We start from the raw sequence: 24,712 nt of genomic DNA, 5'->3' as shown, positions 1-24,712 counted from the left end.
TGACCCCAGAAGGTTGTTTTGTTTGTTTTTTTTTTCCTTTAGCCTCCGTCCGGCCAGCTGAGGCAGGGAGAGGGAGCGTGCCGGGCTGTCCGCACAGGGTGGAGCAGCGCCGCCGCTCAGCCCCGGGAAACCTCGGCGGAGCCCCCGGCAGCCGAGCGGCACCTCCGGCGGCAAGGGGGGCCGCCACTGAGGGGAAAAACGGGAGGAAGGGAGTGCGCAGCTGGTGCCTGGGACTCCTTCGGCCTTTTAATAATAGTCTGGCGGGACGGCATCCCTGAAGGAGCCTCCAGCAGCATCGCTGCTGGGGAGGCAGGGAGATGGGGAGGTCTGTGCTGCAAATACAGTGCCTCCTTCCCACCGGGACCACATGCCATGCGGTGCCCGAGCGCCCAGAGAGCGGGGCACAGGGGGCCGTAGCAGTCGGCAGCGGGCATCTGGCAAAACCGGAGCAGCACTGCAGAGCAGGGAGGTGTTGGGAGATGCCTAGATGCCTGCAAATGCCTTGGAGCTGCGGGGTTAAGCTATACATACATATACATACTGAAGGTGAAGCAGATGACAGCGCAGTGATGTAGGATGCATCATCCAAAACGGACTCTGCTGGAAGGCAGTGGCCTCCGGCATCAGGCTTTCTGAGGCACAGGGGCTCGCCGGGGCCAAGGGAGACGGGAGTAACTTCCCTGGGTCACGCCATGGCCCAGGGCAGGAGAGACCCTTCCTGTTTGTATAATCTGGGGAGGTCAGAGGTCGATACACTCACACTACTATAAAACTTAAGCCAGTTTCTGCCAGAGTGACATCTGTGGCTCAGGAGGCCAAGAATCCACATGGTAAAAATTCAGGTGCTGTTTAACCTCTCAGAAAAGACAGCAGAGCCCACAGGAAAGACCACTGTTACAGGGATCAGCCAAAAAGCAGTGCTTGGAGACCATCATGGCTGGATCAGCTTGGGGTAGCACAAATCAGCATGATGGGATGGCACAAATGTGAAAGATAATAGTTTTTTGTAAAATGCATAATTAAATAACTGAACCATACTCTTTTCAATAGATAGCGTTGCAAGTAGCTGCCTACATCATTCAGATTCCACATGCCTCTACGTTAAAGCAACTCCAACAACTGCAATGATGTCCCTATTGTATATTTTCTCTGTTTTGCTTCTACATAATAAAACTGGGTTTAGCTCTCTCTGAAGCACAGTCATATATAAAGAATGCAAACAAGCAACTGAGCCTCATCTCTCCAAACAGAAAGGCACGTGACTGTTTGCTGCAGCCTTGCTCTATTGCACCTGCAGACATTTCTTTAGAGAAACCTGTGGTTTTGAGAACAGGTGGGCGATACTTAAGATGACAGAGCAGATCCTATTCCTGCTAAACCAACTTCACAGTGCCACAGTGCCAGAGAACAGTGCCAAGCCCAGAGCTGTGGTACAAAACCAGAAAAAGCAAACAACCTGAAGGCACTCGCTTCCCCTAAAGAGGTGTGTAGCCTTTCACATGTGGCAGAGAATCACCTTGGATCACCACAAAAAGAGTTTTCACATCACACTAGACATGTCCCAAGTACCACATATTAGCTGTTCAGAGAGTTCAGTGTGGCTTCACAGGAAAGGAATTACTGTGAACCTTTGTATTGTAGAAAGATCTCCACACAGCTCCTTTTGTTCAGGGCAGGCTTTTGTAATCCCTCCTCTTGTTCCAGTACATGGTGGTCTTGCCTGTTATTCATGTAAAAAAACCCCAAACAAATAAAATGCCTTCTCTTCTGGCACTTGCTGTGCTAACCTGAAATAACCACACACCCAAAGGAAGTGAAACTTCTAGGAAGAGAACCATGAGAGTAACCCCCCTTTTTTTAAAGATGTCAGCCTTGCACTGCTTCTCTTCAAGCAATGAAAGCACTTGACTTCTGCTCATTCTGACTGGTATTTTCTGCATTTGCAACAGAATTATTTTGGTGTTGTTGGCCTTCCCATGAACTGTGTGTCACTTAATAAACCTCTGAGGCTCTCAGCACCGAGTAGGAGCTCTGGCTTCAGCTGGACTCTGCAGAGTCTTGGCTGGGGGTTCTCAGTTTGGGCTAAAGTTGACATGTGCCATCCTGTAGGTTCAAGCATTAAGTAATTGGTTCTGTTTTTCTCTTTTAGTCTGACTGGTGCCATGCTTCCAACTTACTGAAAATATTCAAGTCACGCAAACCCCTGTGTACCTGTCACTGCATGCTCATGGAAAATGAGCCTAAGCTGAAAATTCTATACCTAAAGGGCTTGAAACTGTCATCCTGATGCCAGATCCTACTGAATTTTACTAGTATGAACGGTAGAAGTTAGGCACTCCTATGCCTAATGCTGAACATGCAGGGTCAGTTTGTTATTCCCCCAAGAGTACGATCCTGTTTCAGAAAAACCTTAATCCAGTAAATCCAGAAGTACAACATCCCCTTTTGGAGTGAAAAGTAGAACTGTGCACAGCTTTAATCCTGCCATTGAGCACTTCTGGCACTCATTGCCTGGGGCCAAGTTGGTAGCCCACTACAATCTAATCTCACTCTCAGCTCAGGTGGCAGGACATGCACATGTATATGTCCTATCTCTCCCTGGGTCAGGAGAGCCCCTATTACAGCGGTGTAATGTTGACCAGACATTAAATATGGGCACAAGGGATATTCATGAAAGTTGGGTTAGTAATAAACATGTATTACTGTGTGGCTCCAGAAAAGTTTTCCTGGAAATTGCTTACACACAGAAAAGAAAAGTTTGCTTTAGACTAGCAGTGTGCTGAGGAGGATGGTGGAATTCACAAGCTTATCTGCTTCATGGAATGTAAAATGGATGTTCAGGAAGGCCAGATAGTCCCAAAGGACATAGACATCTTCCAGATGAAAGTATCTTTTGTTATTAGCTCTTTTTATTGTCAGAGTATAACTTGTGTCTCTTGTGAGCTTTTAAAAATACTGAGAGGCTGGGCCTTTACATTTGACAAGTTCTTTACGTATGCAGCATTGGCAGAGGCACTGTGCCATGGTTGCTCCTCAGTAGAAAGTGGGAAAAATGTATTTGACTTTATTTAAAGTAGAAAGATGTGCTTTACTAAAATACATTTTATTCTTTCTTGTGTGACATGCAGTTTTACTATTTTCCATATTTAAGTTTTGAGACAAAAGCCATTACTGGCAATTGCACTTTAGAGAATAAAGATGCCAGCAGCCTATGTTTTATCCACTTGCATTTTTGTGATCTTACTCTCTCACTGGAGTAATAAAATATTATGGGAATGCATGCACTTGCTTGGCCATTTATTAGATTGATTTTAACCTATCATTTTTATGATCTTGCCTTTTACTTTCACAAACTTGTAAAGAATTTCATTCTTTTAAAATACATGCAGGGTACCTTCCACATACTGTTAATAACCTTGCTGAAAGGACTCAGGCCCTGTAAAGGTTGCTCTGGCCAAACCAATGCAAACACAATCGAAGTGATGCAGCAAAATTGCCTGGATTTGAAAACAGGCCAGGGCCAAATCACAGTGCTTAAGAAGCTCAAGGGCGGGTAAGTCTTGGCTTTTATATTTGAGTTATGAACTGTGGCTAAAAACACAAATGAAGTCAAATGAGTTTGTAGCTCTATCCCTGTGCTGCGACATGTCAGCCCTGCTTTTTCAAGTTTCTTCATCAGTGTAGTGCAAATTATAGGGATGCTCGTCTTCTGTCATACAAAAGTAGGCTATGAAGACTTCTAAAGGCTATTTCCATATTATCTACATTTTTCTTCACATATCCTATAGACTACAGTCCACTGCAGCACTTTCTTCTGCCCTCACTGTAGTCCCCAACAATTACTGTCTCCCAGACTGCATCTACATTTAGGAGGAACTTCATCTAAACATCTAAGAAGATTTCTCCCTGTCATTGTTTCAAAGTCATTTTAGAACTCCTTTTTACCATTGTGGTTTGAACACCCTCAACCAGAGCCATGATGATTCACCCTCTTTCTGTCCACATCCATGAACTATATACTTCTCAGGGGAGGAAGAGGCTTTTCTACTATTTTCATAATTAAAGTCCTCATTTTTGGCATTTTGACAGGCTTTATATTAAGTAGTGAGTGTCGAGAACTGCAAACAAGGGATAAAGAAAATTTTCACCATAAGGAATAAATGAGCCATATCTTTTGTGAGCATGACCTGACCAGTGAAACTGGCAGGTTTCATGACTTCAGTTTGGATCATTAACTTCTTTAAAGGAAACAGATTATTCTAACAGTGGCAGCACTAACCAGCCAACATGCATTTCCACCTGAAACCCAGGTGAGTGTCTCTGGGACAGAGACTTCTAAAGGTGAGGCTTCTCATGGAACAGCCAAGCTGGAGCTCAAGGATGGAGGCAGGCTGTGAACTGCAGGCAGCCTGGCTTTGGCAGCACTGCCAGTTAGGTTTTCTGCACCACAGTGATGACCTCTGCCAGGTGATCAGGTTTAAAACCACATTACTGAGGTACAGAGCAGGAATAACCCGACAGGGGCAGACAAGAGATTCTTTCCCTTAGCTGGTACTGCCACCAAAACTCAAGGATTAGAAAATGCTGATCTAAAAAAATCAGTCTGAATAGCTTTAGTGCATCATCCTGGAAAGAGTCCAGGAGGGGCAGGAGGGTGACAATGCCTGCCGTGGGCTAAGAGGCTCTCTGATTGTGCAAAGTTTCCTTTGCACAGGGAAGCAAAAATTGTATCCAAGCTGCCTGGCTCCATTAATAATTGCTCCTTACTATTCAACACCTGAAGTCACATAAGTCAAAAGGCCACCACAATTCCCAGATCTGGAGTCATCTGTCAGCTTTTGTCTGGTGCCTTTTAAAAATCTCTGTCACAAGGACATGGATGGCTGGGACACTGCAGTGAAGAATAGGGTAACATTTCCATCCTCAGCTATCCGATTTGGTAAAACAGGACACTGGAGTCTTTGCAAAGAAGCTCAGTTAGCTCATTTGCCTCTGTTGCCAGTGCAGTGCTGGAGTAACAAAAATCTTCATCAATTGCTCAACAAAATAATTCGTAAAGCAAAAGGGAATGAAATTTTATACAGTTACTCAAGCAGTAGAAGGAAATGATGGGCTTTAAAAAGCAGCCCTCTCCTCTGTAATACCTGCAAACAACATGGGGTGGGCATGGGGTTTTTTTTCTGTTCTTCCCCAATATGCATTATTCTGATAAAAGGGTTTTTTAATGCACAAGCCAAAGTCAAAGCAGCCTCTCCTGTTTTAGCCTCTAGTTCACATGACAAGATCCATTCCTTCTGAACACCTCTGTCCAGGGGGAGCCCTTGATTAAATGAGCTACAAACTGAAACATCCTTTCATGCTCCTGTGTGGAGTTTTGACTGTAAAATGTTTGCATGCATAGCCAGGGCACTGCTGGGACTGTGTATTCTCACTTTGTTCTCCTTCCCTCTCCCTCAGGCAGATTCTGTGAAGTACTGAGCCCTCCTGGAGCCAAGGGGAGTTTAAAAAGTCCTCAACATCTTTCCAGTTTTGGCTACCTCATAATATAGGCATTAATGTATGCACAGCCTATTTTTAGAATCTGTAACATGCTTTCTGGGTTAAAAAAAATGCTTGAAAGGCCCCTTCTTCTCCCTTAGAGTTGACATTGAATTGGATTTAATAGAACAGCCTGAAATTCCTTCCATTAAAAAGTGTATTATAAATGCTCAAGGAGCTGTAACTGCAGTTGAAAGCTAGGTATATTCCTGCCAAAGGGTAAACTAACTTCATCTAATAGAAGAATATTTCTAGTGGGACATTTTACCCTTTATGAGCATTTTTCCTGGAGACAACATAGAAAATATGTCTTCACTATGTTTCTAGCAGAGAAAAATAAAGTAAATATACCTGCGGGTGCTAAGAAAACCATTGGCATAAAAACATGCAAGACAAAATTTATTTGTGTTTTCAGACTCTTAACCTAGTGCAATCAGCCATCTGGGCAATAAAAAGGTCCACAGTGCTGGCCTTCAGTACAGTTTTTAATGATCCTTCAAATGGCTTAACACCACAAATTTGTATTGCATTTTGAAATGGGAAGCCCTAAAGTGTTAAAATAGATGAGCATTATTATTCTGTGTCTGCAGAAGGGGAGACTGAGACACAGAGAACAGAAAGCAGCTTGCTTAGGACTGCAGAAAGAGGTCATCCTAAAGTCTGAAGTATTTGTAGCATTTGGCATGTGAGTTTGTATACAGCCCTTAGAGAACATACTGTTTTGCAGGGGAAGGAAACCAATCACATTGCATATGACCACTAGAGGTGTATATGTCCAACAGAGCCATTTGCACATACTAACAAATCCCCCCCCCTTTTTTTTTTTAAGGATTAACTGTTCTATTGTTCTTCCTTTTTTTTCCCCCTCATTCCTATGAAGAAAAATTACTCCATTTAAAAATGGTAGGCAGCAGGCAACAACTTCAAACGAGGTCTTCTTTTGCTGCTGTTGTTAATAATTGAAATGAGTTCTTCTCTTGCTACACTACCCCAGGAGAAGAAATTGTCCTTGTTTTAGATGAAAACTCTGTGTCTTAACCAGTGATAACTCTCCTGTAAAACATTTGAGCCGTCCTGCTGACCTGCAATAGGCTATTCATGCTCTTAAAATTGAGGGCACACAAAGTGCTCAGCTATGTGGATAAGGAGCCTTTCAGCATCTGCTTAAGGCAAGGAGAAGTTCTCAATGAAAGAAATACATGAGGGAGTCACAGCAACAGGAATTCTGAGTATGACAGACATGCAGGATTGGACCCTGAGCCTGACGAACAAGTACTGCTGAACTGCATTCATTCACACAGCAGCATCCCTAAGACACAGCTCCCCGGTGTTTGCTGCTTCAAATACTTGAAGTCAAAACAAGCGTGAGTGATTTGGTGTGTCTACACAGCATAATTAGAGATGTAAACAATAACTGCCACTGCAGAAACTAGAGCAATATGCTAAGTAATTACCTGAGTTATTTTGGCCTGGCTACGTTCTGCATCATTAGTATAATTACGGGAGTTGAATTCAAGCCCATCATACCTTTGATAGTTCAGTTTGTGCACAACAACCTCATCCTCAATTTTTATGATGTTTCCTTGATCGCCAAGGGTGGCCCATGCTCTCTCCCATTTTTTGTCATCTGAGCCACAAAGGAAAGACCCATTAATGAAAACAAGGTTAATTATGCTTTCATCAGAATGGCTGCAGAAGAGATTTCTTCTGAGAAAGAGCAGAGTGGGAAGTCCATTTGTTCTATTCCCTTTCCCCTTAAAAAATAAAGTAAAACCACACAATGAATGTCTCTATTTACATTTCAGAGTTCTTTTCATGCGTAATATGCCTGTGTGAATGTACCAAGCAGAAGTGAAGCATTAATAATATGTGACTATTTTACCCTTTTCCCCTATATTGCTTAGCACTCTATTTTTTAACTCTTCCCAAGAGCAAGAAGGTAACCATTTCCCTGCCCCCTTCCTCTTTGTTTCTTTTTTTGTTATTCAGGACGGGACTAGTAGTGAATCTGTTAGGACTATTGTGCTATATTCATCAGTTCTACATGGTGCAGCTCATGTGTGAATCGAGGCTTTTTATCTCTATGTGAAAAGATATTTCCCTTTATAGCATTCTAAATCAATTACTGTGTTGGCCTTTTGGGTTTTTTTCCCCTTCCAAGCAGACATATGAGAAATATTTTCCCTAAAGTCCTTATTATTATTTGTCACCTTACAGAAGTCAAAGACCTTAAACATCAATGTGGGTTGGGTTCACATACACTTAACACACACTGGAAAAGGTCACAAAAGGTAGCAGAGCACCTTCTCCTTATAAAGACAAGATCTGATGGACAACTCTTGTCACTTTGAATATAATGAAGTTAAAAAACCCTAGAAAATTTGTGTGTTTGCACAGGACAGTGTTAGTTTTTCTGCAACATCAAATAAGGACTCTCAACTGAACCCACTGTGAAGCCTCAGATAAACATGAAGAATGAAGCAAAAGACATACAGTGGTTGTAGTGTAAATTGCTGGAAAAACAACCTCTACCTATATTAGAAAGACTCTGGATTTGACTGAATCGATGTTTCAAGTACAAAAACCTATCAGGTTCAGCATTAATGATATGTTGCTTGTTTTATCTGGAAGAAGATGGGATGCAAAGCCAGTGCCTGTTCTTGTTTCCCTACCATGCAGGTAAAAGCTTGTTGTATTCCAGTGCTAATTCCCCTGGACACCAACTTAATTTTCAAGTGCAGTGAGCTTCAAATTAGACCAGCTAAAAAATCTACAGAAGCCTCCAGTTTTCAGCATACAATGCTGTTATATCCCATGGGTCAGAGCAAACAGGGTAACAGGGGGCACCAACCCAACTCATCTTGTGAGAGAGGGAGCGTCTTCACTGCCAATGTCATAAGTACAAATCCTCAATTTCTGCTGAAAGTGAAGGCTGTACAGCAGGAATTGCCACAATATCCTACCACAGGATTATCATAAATTTAATGCATGGTTTTTTTAGGCCTTTCCAGCAAAATTCACCCCTTGTTGTCACTATGTGATCCCAACACAGCCCTCAGTCCAAGACCATCTCTTCTGCTGCTTCAGTGAAACTTCTGCAAATAGAAATGAATTATATTAGAAGTTGGCAGCTGTACACACAATCAATGTTCCCAGAAATCAAGTGGACATTTAGGGAGTTCAAGAAGCCCTCCTGGAGGAGAACTAGGTTTTAATGGGAGTAGTTAAAAACAATTTGACCTAAATAAATTAAAGATTCAATACAACAAGAAAACAACAAATGATGAAATAGAGACTTCAGAAAATGCATATTGTCTGATGGAATAAAAAGTTAACAAAAGAAAGAATCTTAATCTAAATACAAAAGAAAAAGTTTTCTGAAAAGATTTAGTAGGGAATTTACCCATGAGGGTTCAAAACCTTACTTTACTCAATTCAGTGTCTAATTATGAAAGACATTTTCACAAACTGCAGATGGGAACCTCTGCATGAAGAAGGGGTTCTTTGGGTGGGAACACCATCTTGGTGCCAAACTCTTCTTTTATGCCAGACCTAACAATGATTAATTATATAAGGATAAGAGATAGGATAATACAATTTTATCTTAAACGTATGGTAAAATATGCATCTGTGAGCTAACCTGTTGATCAAGCTGCTTCTCTTCAGTTGTTGCCTGCTGAATATTAAGGCTTGTTTTTCCACTCCTACCACTTAGATTTCTCAGTTTTCTTATTTCCTATTACTCTAACTCAAGATGAGGTGACAAAAACTGCCTAGAATGGTTACTTGTAACTGCTAAACTAATACTATTTTCCCCCCCCTAATCTTTGGTGAACTTCCTGTCTTATGAGGATCCTGTTCTTCTTGTCAAAAAGGTCTGGACTGAAATCCCAGTCCTATGTCATCTCGTGGTAACTACTGCAGTTAGAGCTACTAAAAATAAGATTAAATGAGAGGTATGCACAGTTAGCTAAAATAGAAGTCAAAGAAAATGGCACATAATAGTGCCATAATAGTGGTCTATTATGTGCCATTTTCTTTGACTTGCATTTACTTTTGGAAACTCATTTGCCGATGTATATTGCCTGTGCATCTTCTATTTAATGAAAAATAAAACAGGTAATGGTTTTGTGAGGAGCTGTTTTGGTTTTGTTTTTGTTTTTTTTTTTTTTTTTTTATTTTAAATTGCTTTCTCTTTACATTTGTGATCAAAACCTCATAATATCTGCTTGTGCAATGAACTAAGAGATCTGTAATTAAAGGCACTATTAATATTATAAGGATACTATCTGTTGACAAAAGACAAAGGTGGAGCAACATTTGTTGGTTGCTCCAAGAAATTTCTAATAATTCAGCTTGGGGAGCTGGATGGGAATAGAGGGGTAACAGTGTTTGTGAGGACTAAAGACAATGGGGGATAGCTTCTCACTCATCCCCAAAGATATTCCCCATGAACTTGAGAGTTTTTCTGAAAATTTTGGACTGAGGCAGCTCCACCAGCAGAGATTCATTGGTGCAAATCACCAGGGAGCTCTGATCACTCCCATGTGCAGCTGTGTGTCAGCACAATTAAACACAGAAGCCAATGAAGCCCATGTAAAATTAGGCACATAACTGGAGCTTTACAGCAAAATGTTGCAATGGGACCAGAATTTCAGCTTTCTATTCCTCTCTAAAAGGAGTCACCAGGAAGGATCTAGTGAAGACAGAGGCATCTGCAGAGATGAAAAAGAGATGAGAGACCTTGGGAAGACCTACAGGGAATAAGGACACTGACAGACTAAGCCCTGAAAAGCACAGCAGCTTTCATGTCTTTTGAGCTGCACAGAAAAATCAATACTAGGGCCTTGTATCCTCCAATCCCGAAAGGAAGCAAAGAGCACAAAGGAGAAACAGAATAAGTATCAGCCATCTGCTTGTGGGGACTGTGGTTTCCAATAGGTGATGGATGGATACAAGCCTGTCCTGGTAGGTGGGGCAGCAGCAGGCTTTTGTTCCTGCCTTGCCACAGCTCACAAATGTCACCTTCTTTTGAGTGAGAAGTTGAGCAACTTCTCCCTTTAGAGTGGCTTGGTACAAGCCCATGCCAGAAAAAGCCCTGTCTGCAAAGCAGCTCAGAACATAACCATGTTATATATAGCCAGCCTCTTGCACAGCACCTGAGTAAAACAAGGGAAACTCTTCTGACTTCCTCTTCTCCACAGTTTGCAATTTTCAAAAGTGTATGTTTGTGGAGGAAGAGATTCAATGCCTCTTAATTGTTCCCTGGCTTCCTGTCAAAAAGTTCTGGGCCTAAAATCCCAGGAAACTTCTCAATCCCTGTCTTAGGCAGGATTCAGGAGAACAATAGCTGGCTACAATCAGTGGTGCTGCAGCAGAGGCTTGTTAAAATAAGTGTTTGCATTGCTGTCTTCTACTGAGAAGTGCCGGGATGCAACAGCACACAAAACTGTTACAGCAGAGAAGTATTAGTAATGCTAAGTGCTGAAAATCACACACTAATTTATCTTTTAGCTTCTCTGGCAATTGCTAGCAGGATTTATCTTCCTCTAAAAAGCAAAACAGATGAATAGAAGGTCTGCAGAGAAATTTACCACAGTACAACTCAAGAACAGTGTGTTTTAAAGCAGAAGAGCTCATTTTTCTCCAACACTGCATTTTTGTATCCTGCTTTTAGTTCCAAAGGTTGGTGATGCCATAACACCCAATACGGCAAAACTGGCTGGCCCTAGAGTAATTATTCTTAACATCACTCCCAATGCTATATTACAACCTTCAAAACTGATAAGCAGTTTCTTCCAGTGTAAGCCCAGAAGTTATCTATCCCACAGTAGTTTTCCAAAGCCATATTTGGTACTCAAATGGGTTGGCTTAATTTTCCCTGAAAAAGCAACCACTCTTTGCCTACTGGAGCAATGACAAGGTTGTCCAGCAAGAAAGACTGAACCCGAGTAGCTACCCCTGCACATGGTTGCCACTACCAGACAAGAGACCCCAGCACATGACTGAGGGAAATAAACGTAAGAGTACATAAAACATATAAAGTTGCCATTGCATCCAGTTTACTTCCCATCACTGTCAGTATAAAACTATTAAAAATACATAATGCTTCTCAGATTGCTCCTTTTCATGTGATGAGACCTTCCTGATAAAGGTTTTCCTCTTCAAATCATGCTCAATTTCCTCAGATATCAAGGGACATTAAAAAAAATAATAATACATTTGAGGCTGAACTCATTGAGAATAAAAAGTGCCATCTTTTATTTTTCTCTCAGATTGCTGACACTCAGTTGAGTCTCCCTCAGGAGACTCAGGTAATCCAAGGACTCAGATAATCCAAGAGATATCAGCTGTGTCCACTGATTCAGAAACTGAGAAAAACAATTGGAAACAGTAAACAGGACTGGAGGGCCAAATCCTGTTTGCCTGGCTTTAAGGCAGAACCATGCATTGAATCAGTCCTTCTTTCCTGCAAGAGAGCATGGAGCACAAATGTGGTTGTGCAAGCATCAGCTTGGGGACATCCAGTCAGACCACAACACATCAGATAAATTGGAAGGCCAAGCAGAGCACATAAAACTAGAATGTTTGATGATCACACTCTCAAAATCAGGTTGCTTACTGCAAGCATCCCTGCACATGCATGTCTAGTGCCCACCCACAGGCACCCAAGCTTGACCAAGTTGCACAGCCTAAAAATGTCAAGATCACCAAGGAAATTCTGTGAAGAAACAGGAATAAAAGCCTTTTTGTCCTACCACCACAAGGCTTGCTTTCTTCCTTTGTTGCAGTAATTCATTTTGTACAGATTTAACAAGCTAAATCTTAAAGTCCTTCCTAAAACAGATTTGGATCCAAGCTGCACTGTGTACTAGCTGGCATAACTGAGATCACAATTCAGACTTTCATTCTTCTTTATTCCTTTTCAGGCAGCCTTTCTGCTCCTTCAAAATAAAGCACAGACAACAGTTACAGAATTAAGAGTTCATCTCTGCATAACTAATTAAAGGACATTTTTTGCTGTACTTTTTGCCTTTTTAATAGCACCATGGTATTTCTGAAAAGCAACAGTAGCTTTAACAACTAATGATGATTTTAGAAATAGAAGCAATGCTTTGCTTTGCTTTCCCTAGTAGGATTCAAGAAACACAGCGTGGTGTAGAAACCCCTGTTGTGCATATCCGTCTCGCACAGAGATCATTACCTGGGTGCGTGTGTTTAACTGAAGCACCATCACCAACTTTCTGTTCCCAAGGAGAGGAAGGACCTCTGCAAGGAATTCATCACAGTTATTAGGTCACATGTTTCTTGTGCTCAGAAAGGGTCCCTGAGCTTTTGGCTCATTAAGAGATGGGTCTTCAGAAAGCTCAAGGGCTTGCTTCTGCACCAGGGAGGAATAATCTGAGTAAAAATCTCTGATTTCATTGCTGGCTGGGGAGCAGTGCTGCTGAGAAGGACCTCAGGGTGATGATGAATAGTGACCTGGGCACCAGCCACAGCCTGCCTGATAGCCAAGGTGGCCAGCAGCATCATGGGCAACAGATCACCACTTATTTCCTTTTACTTGGCATTTATGAGACTGCACCTAGATTATGGCATCCAGTTCTGGCCCCAGGGGTGAAAACACATAGAATCAGACAGGACAAGTCCAGGAGGGCCAGAAGTTGTCACACAGGTCTGTGAGGAGACATTGGTGGACCATGATTTGTTCAGACTCGGAAGGGTTGGCTTTGGGTACCTGAGAGTAGACATCCTGCACTTTTGAGAAGAGATAAGAAGGGAGGTACATAGCAGAGAGACAGTCGTCACAAATCAGGGATAGAAGGGGGAAACTCCCCAGTTGGACAGTTAGGCAGTGGCTCAGTTTCCGAAAGGCTGTGCAATCTCAGTGCTTGGGGGATTTCAGGACCTGCTTGCATAAAGCCCTGAGCAATGTGATCCGACCTCATTGCTAATCCTGCTTTGGGCAGGAGGTTGAACTAGAGATCTCCTGAGGTCCCTTCTAACCTGAATGGTTTGTGCAACAAATTAATAAGCAATAACATTTGCAAGGTATGCACCCAAAAAAAGTTTAAAATAAAACAACTTGCCCCTTGCCATAAAAGAGCTGAACAGTCTTAGGAAGCAGGATTTTTCAGATGCAATATACAAAACCAAAACCAACCCTCTCCCATCTTCCTCAACAACATGTAATATTGAGCAATTATGCTAAAATCTACTTCAGATATTATGATCTGACACTTCAACCTTGTCCTGACCAGTCACTTCAGAGATTAAGGTACTTGGGATTCAGAAGAAGGAAACCCTTTCCTTTCTTCTGGCAGGTATTCATAACAAAGCAAAGAAAGGAGTGTATTATCAAAGCTTAGCTGATGTTGAAGCTTTTGAAATAGAACTTCTGCCTGTTTCTTCCAAGAAAACATCTGCTCTACAAATATAAAACCAGACTAAATTCACTAGGGAGATTTTTACCCTGTTTACACTGGCCCAAGTTTGACCAACTCCCCAAGAAAGAAATTCTTCTGAATCTACACTATAGGTTGAATAGCTGAATCTCCTCATAAACAACTGTACAAGGAAAACAAGCAATCAATTTAGGGATTCCTCAAGAAGAACGAAAAGGCATCAAAAGAAAACAGGTAGTGTATGTATATGCATACACTATATAGTCCATATGTGGGAAGCTCCCTAACACTGCCAGCTCCTAGATTTATATGTCACATAAGGTGGCCAAAGTGGGCTGTGAAACCTGAGCAGGGAAGGCTGTCCTCCACCACCTGCACCAGGATTGTAAAGTCCTCTCAGCTGTATGGGGTTGTGCATTAGATGTCCAGAGTGCTTTCTGCATGTCCCTTCAAAGAGCCAAACACGGCACCACCTTCCCACCTAAATGAACGGAGTCGGAAACCACGTGCAGCTCATACTGCTCCATGAGTTCCTTTCACATCCAAACCCATGGGCCTGGCTTTATTCTTCAGAATGGCCTAGATTGCTGATGACCAGTTTGTGAAAGATGTGCAGGATCAGCTTCCACATTAAGAAGAGTTTTTAACTGGATCCTGGGCTCATTGAAAGATTTTGAATCTGTAAAGGTCATCTATATGGCAGCTTACAGGGTTGATGAGTAAGTTCGGTGCTGAAAACTTACCTCATTCCATGCTTTGAAATGCTACACTCTGTTTTCAAATTAACTCCCATTCCTGCTTGGGTCATGCAAGTTTAAATACTCCTTCATACACATCTGTGTTTTAAAAAGCATTCCAGAATGAACCCCTTCCACCCTGCAAGAAAAATGCTTTGGGGAATTTGTAGGAGGATTAGAGCTTTAACTACAAACTGCAGAATAAAATATTGAAGTATTATAATGCCTTTTCAGAAACCAGACTTTCAAAAATTGGCATTTTCTTCAGCAGTTCTGTGGTAAAAGGTCCTGCCCATGAGTCTTCTCTGCTTTGAAGTCTTAGCACTTCTGCAAAATAGAAAAAATTGAATGTGGAGCACAGGGACTGTAATTATGCTCCATCATTGAAAATGAAGGGGAAGAAAAAGTTCAAGCTTCTGTGAGTTTTAAAGTTGAAACGGTCATGACCATGAAAGAGATGGTAAAGCCTCAGGATAAAATTCCAGTTTTGCTGAATTTGTCAAACGCTCAAGTATAGGGTTTCACACTTAGAATTCTACTCCATGGGCTTGAACCTGGCTTTATAGTAGTGTAGGCCTCATTTTAATGTTGGTGTGAAATTATACACAATTCCCACATTTAAAAGGAAAATCTTTGGTTGAAAAAAACTTCTTTTCCTTTGCTTCACTCATACTTAAGCATTCAAGTCTTTAGTTAAGTAAATAATTCAGGAATTTTCAATAAAGATGAAAATAATTTTTGTATGTTCAAGTAGAATAAATTTCAATACTAGATAATATTTAGCAGCCTGTAATTACAAGAGGTTTAGAAAGCTTTCCTTTTAAAACAGAAGGATAATTAACTTTTCACTTCAGAGCAAATGTGATATTATTTACTATAACCAAAGTTATAAATGGGGCTGATGAAAAATTTATTACATATACAGACTGCATGCTTCTCAGGAGAGTGCCGTGTGTCTCCAACATATCCTTCTAGACAGGGAAAGATGTGCCAGAAATAAAGATGTGTCAGAAACAAATCTAGTGTTTATAATGGGAAAGAAGACAAATGATCACAAACAATTTTCTAAGACAAAAGTTAAAACCAGTATTTTTACATTGTATATACATCCTCATAAATGTAAGAAGGAACTATTATCACATGAAGAATTTAATTCTTCCCCTTTTTTGTAATGTTTTTGGTGTGAATTTTCAGTGTTCCTACTAACAATCAGCAGCAGAAAATAAACCAAAAAAACAAAAAACATTTTAAAAGTGAAATCTTGTTTCTCTACAAAAAACCCCCATATTGCATATAAAGGAAGGCAAAGGAAATCAAAAAAGGAGGTGGTTTTCTTGTCCTGGTGGAAAGCAGAAAGCCTAGAGTGTATTTGCTGGCAACCCCTTGCATACAGTCCAACGAGTGATGTAATAGCAGCTCACAGCTGCATTTAGGAGCAATTTCACTTTCATTACACTTGAAGTGAACGCTTTCCCAAGCAATGCCTCCTGACAACGGATTGTCGTGCCTACGCAGCATCATGTGGCTGTGTGGGCATGCTCTGTGGTACACTTGGGATCAGTGATACAGCTCAGACATGATAAACATTTACCACATGGTTCAAAAGGAAGCAAGGAGTACTTTAATGCTACTGCTATCAAGTCTTATCACATATATTTTGTTAGGCATTCATGCAAATTGTGTTTTGATCATGCCTGTAACCCTGTAATTCTGGTTGCATAAGATCAACTGCCATGGATTGTTATCTAGACCTGTCCAAAAGTAGCACACTTTTAGAAAAGCTTTTTTAGAAGTCTCTCAGGTCATTCCTTCATATCTCTCATCATTTGTGATACAGGACTCTAGCTACAACCCAAGAACACCAACAGATCAATACAGTGTATTGCACTTGCCAGGTAATTTACATATTCTTGCAGCAGGCAATGTCCTGTTCTGGTTATGTTGATTGTGCCCTAAGCAAGACACTGCAAACATTTCCATTTTAGATTTATTCTCACACATTCCCCTTCTGTAGTTCTCATGCCCCATATATTACCTCCATTTCTGCTTTTTCCAAACCTGCTTGTAGGGATTAAAGCTAAAATGTCCTTTTCACAGCCAAAGAAAAATATACCAGAAATGCAAAAGCCTGCAATAACATAATCTTCTTTTCTGCCATGTTCATGGCCATTTCCTGTCCTGTGATACATGATGGAGTCATTCTCTTAAAAGTCAACATGGGAGAGTGTGACCAGGAAACAGGTTCTGTTAAAACTATTGCTGTGCTTTAAGTGACCTGTAACTCATGGTCACTGACTGTGAGCAACAAAGCAGTCATTTAAGTGTCAGTCAATCCATGTTTTGGGCTTGCCTATCTCTTCCAGAGTCATTTGGCCTAATAAATGAAGATAATTTCCTGACATCTATTTCACTCCCCCCCTCCACCTCCCCACCCTCCAAAAAAAGAGAGATCAAATCATTTCAGACAAGCATAATAGGATGTTATTACAGGATGTTGCACTGGATCTCCTAACACTTCCAGACACATGCTCTCCCTTTGCTGCTCCAGTTCCCTCCAAAGTAAAGGGCCTAAAAACCTTAGGTGCAAGATATTCCACCATGTAGAATACATCCATATAGTCTTAAAGCTGATATCTGAGAATGCATCAGAACTCAAGAACTTCAGTAATTTACTGCTGTTCAAAATGAAATAATTTTTGTGTCACACAGCAGCAGGAAAAACGTGGTCTCAAAGAAATTTGAGGAGAACAGCATCTATTGCATGCTTCTTGTTGCCATTTTAATTAAGATTGTAAGGATTTATTATTTGCCTTGATAAATATTCAGATGTTCTAGTAAAAAAAAAAGCCAAACAACAAAACCATCAGAGTCAAGAGGAAAAAAAGAAAAAGAAAGTTCCCATTTGCTGTGCTTATTTAAATATGAACAACGCTTTCCCCATTTTTAAAGTTCTCCAGTCAAGAAAACTCCAGTATTTAAGTAACTTTCCTTAGTTTGTGACTCTGGAGTCAATTTTGATGCCACAGGCTCTTTAGTGGATTAGCAGAGAGAAAGGCTGAATACTTTGATAGAGATCAAGAACTCAGGATATTTTGTGCGGATGTAAATGACAACTGGCAATTGGCCCTTTGATAATTCTACTCTGTAATCAAAGTTCCCATTCCAATATCAGATTTCCACTTCTAACATTTCAGAAGCACAGATAATCTGAAATCACTCTTCAGTTCAACTCCTGCAGAACCAAGTGACACTTACTTTGGTGTCTTTACAACCCTAATATCATCAAAGAGGCATTTAGCTTTGCTAAGGCAAAATACCACTAAATATGATGTATTCAGGACCTCACAGATACAGCTCCCTTCAGCTGCCTACAGAGCTCAGCACAGTTATTTACAATACTTGCCCACACAAAGCAGTTCATTAACCTCTAGGTCATCCTAATGAAAATGCTTGCAAGATCAATCCAGATTTCCACCTGGACCAGGTAAAAGGAAGTCTTGGCTTTGTTTAGAAACCCAAACCAAATGAAAAAGGTGGTTTCACCTTTCTGGTTGCATAGCATGGCCCCACCAGCAACTGCTCTGGCTCCTGTTTGGAAGAGGAGGGCAACAGAAACAAATGCATTCTCATTTATCTTGTCCTGTCTTCCAGTTTCATTTAGGTCAGCAGCAAATCTCACATTTACTTTATGAAATCTTCAGGTTTTTACATGTTTGCTTCCATTTGTCACTTCAAAAGCTCAATTTGTCATAACTGGTTTCTACTCTGAGTTTCCCCTTGAGCACTTCAATGCTCTCTGTCTAGACACTACTTCTGTGTATCAGGTCAAAATTATTTTCTCAGTTGTGCTGGGCTCTGGGCAATAAATCCCTCCTGTGTGGTAAATGCTACAAAGACCTTCCCCTTCAAAAACTGAAAAGAGGATAAAAGCAACATTTTCCTTACAAAGAAGCAGCCTCCCCTCTCTTTGTAGATCCAAAAGAAAATGTTTAAAAATTAATTTTTGTTTAAACTCCTCTCACTTTCATTTGCTTACATTTTCATTTCAAGATGTGTTACAAAAAGAAGCAGAGAAACATGTTTGTCTGTTTGGCTGGTTGTCCTGAAACTAGACAAAAGTTTTTCTCCTCAATTGCATATCCAAAATATTTTCCAGAGAAAAGAGCACGAACTGTAGTAGATATAAAGAAAAAGGATAAAGAAGGAAAAAATGGTGTATTTATAGTCCTTTTACAACCATATATATAGTGACTGTTTTATCTTCTCCATTAGACATCTGGGACTCTCAAGAGCATTTTATTATCCTGTTCATTTCCTTTCATGATTTTATTCATGTTTGCAGAAAATTAATTATAATTTCAGACAGCACTCTATAAGAGCAAAAGCATTAAAAGAGTTTGTTTGGCAGAGCACCTTATGAGATGTTGCTCCTGTTCAAGGAGTTAGACATGGCATTCTCAGTCACAGTCACATAGCTCTCTTCTGAAGCAGATCCATAAGAAAAGAAAAATTAAACTTTTTCCTTTGCTTCTTTCTGCACAAAAATTAACTGAAGGGCTCACATTTCATGGGTTGGTGCGTGTTCAGTCAAGATTAGTGGGTGATATCTGCCTTTATCGACAAGGAGGTAATTTCACTCTTGCCAGGCGTGATGGTTGCCATCAGAAATGAGTCTGGAATGTCTTCAAAGTCAGGCTCAGCCTTTATTTAATGAATGCAAACCCAGAGAAAAGCCCTGTAATTGCACTAACATCCCATGTAGGGTGATGGGATTTGGTGCACGTACATCAATAAAAATATTCTCAAATTGAATCTTTGTTACTGAGGACAAGAGAGGCATTCATTTGGGTACAAGAGGAGCCCAGCACAAAATCAACCTGAGCACACTGAAACATAATGAATACCTCTGTGAGGAGGAAAGGGAAAGGAAATTCTTCACATGTATAGAAACCACATTTTTGTATTTTGAAAAGGGTTCTTTTAAGGACACTCTGCAAGGACAGGTTTGGGAGTTTTTTTGATAGCTGCTATGTCACTTCCTTCTTGTCTAGCAAAAGATGAATTTATGCATTTTGACAAGCTTATACTCACAACTAGGATAATTCTGAGCCACCCATCACATAACATACAATTTAAACCAGCATAATAATAAAATAATGCAGAAAGTTTGGAGGTTTTAAGAACAACCTTTTAGTATTTCAACCTGAGCTTGCTGCCACCAAAGACACTTGGTGCTCTGAACATTTCATTACAACAGTGGCAGACTTAGCTTTCAGCTCTGAACATTTCATCCAAAAAGACCTTATTTACAGGTCAGCTCTTCTGAAAGTCTAAGTCTAATGGTAGGAGACATTACTGCTGTACCATCATGTAAGGGGACACCATGACTATACCATAATGTAAAGACCATTTGCAGTCATAAGCCTAAGCTGTTTTTATTAGGAAATACCAGACAACGTGCACTGGGCTTGCTGCTGTGTAGTTTTGGGGATTGGAGCAAAGAAGAGAATTAAGAGCCATTTGTACTGCTGTATATGGACCTACTGCTTTTGGGAAGTTCTGCAAGCTGCAGAACTGCAAACCCATCAGCTGCAAACCTGGCACTGGTGAATTTAGTAATGCCAGCAAGCATCAGAGATCACAATGTAGGAAAAAGATGACTCCTAGAAACAAGACATGGAAGATTAACACAGCCAAGGAAAAGGCATTCTTAGTGCCTGAACACCCTACATGTCTGTTGCAAATATGCATAGGACGGTCTAGTTGTAGAGGAAGACCATAGGAATGACTTCTGTAAAAACTTTGCTAACAGAAAGCATTTATTCTAATGCATCCTTTTGAGACCCATCATCCATATACATTAAGTTCTTACTGCTGCTTTAAAACCAAAAGGGTGTCTGGGAAGGCCCTGGATACCTTGAGTAATGGAGACTGACTGAGAGCTATTGAGGCAGAAGGCCTCACAGAAGCAATTCACCCATGATCAAGCTGATGTTCTTGGGCACTCTGTAACTTCCATCACTGCTGAGTGATGAGTTCAAACACAGTAAGAAAAGCCAGGGGCACCTATTGATGTGAGTTGGAGTGGGTTTGATGTCCTCTCCTGACAAGAGAGTGAGATAAAGAATGGCTAGTGCCTTTTTGGCAGCCTGGGCCACCTCTGCAGTTGTGCAGATCACACTGCAAGCCTTAGTACTCCAGTGTGCCACATCTCACCTGCCTGGGTTCTGCTTCTCTCCTGGCAAGCCTTAAAAGCACCCTGAAAAGCCAAATGGGGAGAACTGGACAGTTTGGGACACATCAGGCCCTGCTGGCAAAACGGAAGAGGGAAGGGAGAAAAGGAGCAGTGAGACGCACACTCCCCTTGAGTGAGGGCAGAGAGAAAACTGCTGCAGGGCAAAGGGCAGCACCTGCCAGGCAGCTGCGGGACAGGCACGTGGGAAAGGAGGATGGCAACACACACAGAAACTTGTAGTTGCAATAAGTACTTTACGGCAAAATTCCTCCCAAATCCCAGGAAATACAGCCTATGGGAGCAACAAAGATGTAACCTTGTAGGTCAAACGCAAAACCAAATTATGCCAGTTCTTAGTAGGTGACCTCTTAAATGTACATAGGCATGCATAACAAGATGAGACAGTTGTGTGCAAAGGAAGAGCCAGCACCAGTGACTGGATATAAAATGACAACCCTTTTCAAAAGAATGCATTTGTTTCAGATGAGGTTTAGATTAACAGGCTTTTAGGGTGAGCCTTTTCTCCCCATCCCATCTCACAAAGGCCACAGAGCCGTAGAGCTAGAAACCAAGGAGTAAATCTGAATATGACTCTAGATCATCTTTTACAAAAACTTCTAGAAAATACTTCCATGACAGCAACAGCCACTGTACAACGGCTTCCAGAGCTGTCTCAAGGCTTCTTTTAGGTAAGACCCCAACTCCAAGAAGAGGTGGATCACTCTCTTAGAGTTTCAGATCCCACCTAGAACTACCACATGCACCTGAGGATTGACATCTGGAAAATACATGCATATTTGCAAAAAGGGAAAAGCACAATGTGCAACTATAATTTCTCTCTGGGAAAAGGGAAATAACAGGAGGCAAGAAGAATAAGTAAGAAAGAGGAAGGAGGTGGTTGCAATGAATGTATTGGCCCATGAAAAACTTTCCAGTTTGGAAGCAACAGACTCACAGTCATGATCAAGATTCAAGGTGTGACAGAAGTCAGAGAGGTTAATTGCCAAGAAGAAAGCATCAGATGTGAAGCAGCATAAAATCATGTGAGTTTTGCCACTAATTTCAGTGCAGGAAGCCTTTGCTGCAGGTTTCTTTAGGGCAAGCTATGGCAATTTCCTTGACCTGCAAAGTAAAGCTTGGAATTTCCTTTCTTTCCTCTCCCCTGAGACATTTTAAGTTTACTGAATAAGGCACAATGAGGATTTTGCATGTGCCAGGGTAAACGTGCCTTTGTGTAACTTCCCCTGCATCTGCTGGAACAGTGTGCACACCAGGGTAAACTTTGGCTTGATGACCTCAGTGGATGTCTTGCTTGTGCTGGCAGTCCCTCACAGAGTTTGTTTCTGCTGCAATGTATTACCTGGAAATCTCAGGTCTCTGCTAAAGTTTGATTTCTAAACATCTCTTATGTCTAATTCATTATACTGCAGGAAGGAATCTTACAAAAAAGGAAACAGCATCCTCTTGTATAGTCCACTGCCCTTCTGAAACTCTCTTTGCTGCTTGCCTTCTCACCCACAGCAGGTACCCTATTTCTTTCAGATGTCTTCATATCTCCAACCAAAGAAGGCTGTCTTTGAAGACAACCTGTAAAGTCCACAAGAAGCCTTCCCTCTGTCTCTTGAGTCAATTTCACTTTGGTCCTCCATGTTCTAAAATATCTTGAGTTTATGAGTCTTTCATCCCACCTCAGGCAATGTAATCTCTGGAATAAACTTCCATCAGAAAAACATTTCTTGCATAGCTCCCCTGGAGCTTTCCTGTACAGAGGCAGAAAAGGAAAGACAAACTTCCACATTCATTTGAAATCTTAATTTGAAGCACTGAAACAGAATTTGTTGCCTGTGTTGTACTGGTTTTTCTCTGTTCTTATATACCAAGTACAACTCTGTATGGTGTGGAATATCTCTTTGGCCAGTGTGACTCAGCTGAGAAGCTGAAGAATCCTTGACTTAGAGTAAATTCTACTCACCAACAACCAAAAATCAGTGTGTTATTATCACTATTCTCATTATAAATCCAAGCCACAGCACTGTACTGTCTAGTAGGAAGAAAATTAACTCTATCCTAGCCAAAACCAAGACAGGGTTTTACATCATCACAGGATCTTTTCCTTTCCCCTCCTCCTCTGGTTTGCAGCCAGTTGATGTGGATACACTACATGTCTCTTCATCAAGTTCCACAGAGAAAGCCAAGAGAAACATTGATCACACAGTCTTGTAACCACCAGTCCTTGGCATACACCCTCTGTCTCGAGCCTCTGATCAGGCAGTCAAGATTACACCCTTCTCAGATTGTTTGCTCTGGGCCTGCTGAGGTGGTTCTTCTCTTGTGGACTCCTCCATGAGAGCCAGATACCAGCCTGCTGATATCTTCATGATTTATATAAACACATTCAAATCAATATGGTTAACATTCAGGTAACACAAAATTGTGTAAAGAAGCTTGAGTGACATTTCAAAATAAAATTTTTAAAAAATCAAATTTGAGAACTAAACTGTGGGGAAACTTTGATTTCATTTTTTCTTCCCTTGTATTATTCTCTGCTTTCTCTCCTTATCTGGGTGATTTAAAAACTCTTTCTAATTTCATGGAGGTATTCTCACCCGTGACTCCTGCGCTCCAGCCTCATGGTTTTTTCTGTTTCGCAGAGCCAGTCTGGGCTGTGGGAGGCAGGGACTTCCTCTGGCAGTCCAGAGGCCACTGTAATTTCAGCAGTGACTCAGCCCAAAGTGAACCCCACAGGGTAGGGCTGACCATGACGTCTGACACAGTCCCAGCTCCATGCAGCCACACTGAACTGTGCTCTCTCTAGTCAGTGATCTGCACAGGGGAAAAGTGAGGTGTGGCAGCCCCTAGCTTTTATTGCTTCTCTGCTTCTAACATTTTTAACTTCTGGGAACCCTTCCTGTGCAGCTCCAGGTTCAAGCAAAAAATCCCATGCTTCCTTCGTAGGAAAACTAACAACTACTCCCTGCTCCTGAATAGTTTGCAAGAGCCTCAACACTGCTTTTCCAACAAAGATTAATCAGTATTTCCACAGGGAAGGAAAATAATGGTCTATATTCATACTTTGACTACTATTTAAGGGTACCAGGAGCAAGAAGCATCCAAAACTTTTCTCAAATTAAGTGAAACCTAAAAGAAGCCTCTCATTCTGCCACCCACAGCTTCCTAAATCAGGCACACTAGCATAGAAAAAGTTCTCACAGCCACTTCCTTTGAATGGTTCATTAAGAGGAATTGTTATCTCATACACAAAATATATGATTTTGTGCATACCCTGCATCTTCTCAGAAGACATGTGAATAGCTTGTTTGCACTATAGAAAGGGAAAGAAAAGTCTGTGTTTCAGACTGTTGCCTTGGATAAATCTTTATATATGCTGATTTTTTTCCCACTTTAGTTAATTTGTTTGTTTGTTCAAAACCACTAATCCTCTGGGGAAAGGTGTTTGTTGGCTACCATTATATTATTTACTGCAATGTCTACAGAGCACCCTATGATGGTGATAAATACAATGCTAGAGTAGCAACAGCAATCCTATAATTGAAAGAGTCACCAGGGACAACAATAATAAAAACTGGCAGCACAGACTCCTGGATTACCTGAACTGAACTTTTTCACCTTATAAGAACGTCAGAATACACTCCAGTAAGAATTTTGGGGTGTATTTGGATTTATCTTATCTACACATTACCCAGACATGAGTAAAAAGGCTCCACTAAAGGGAGCCCACAAGAAAAATGGAGACAGACTTTTTACAAGGACATGTAGTGATAGTACAAGGGCTGATG

This window comes from Passer domesticus, chromosome 1 (assembly GCF_036417665.1).
Source record: "Passer domesticus isolate bPasDom1 chromosome 1, bPasDom1.hap1, whole genome shotgun sequence".
Lineage (NCBI taxonomy): Eukaryota > Metazoa > Chordata > Aves > Passeriformes > Passeridae > Passer > Passer domesticus.
The sequence above is the reverse complement of the archived record's forward strand: the minus strand, read 5'-3'. Positions refer to the sequence as shown.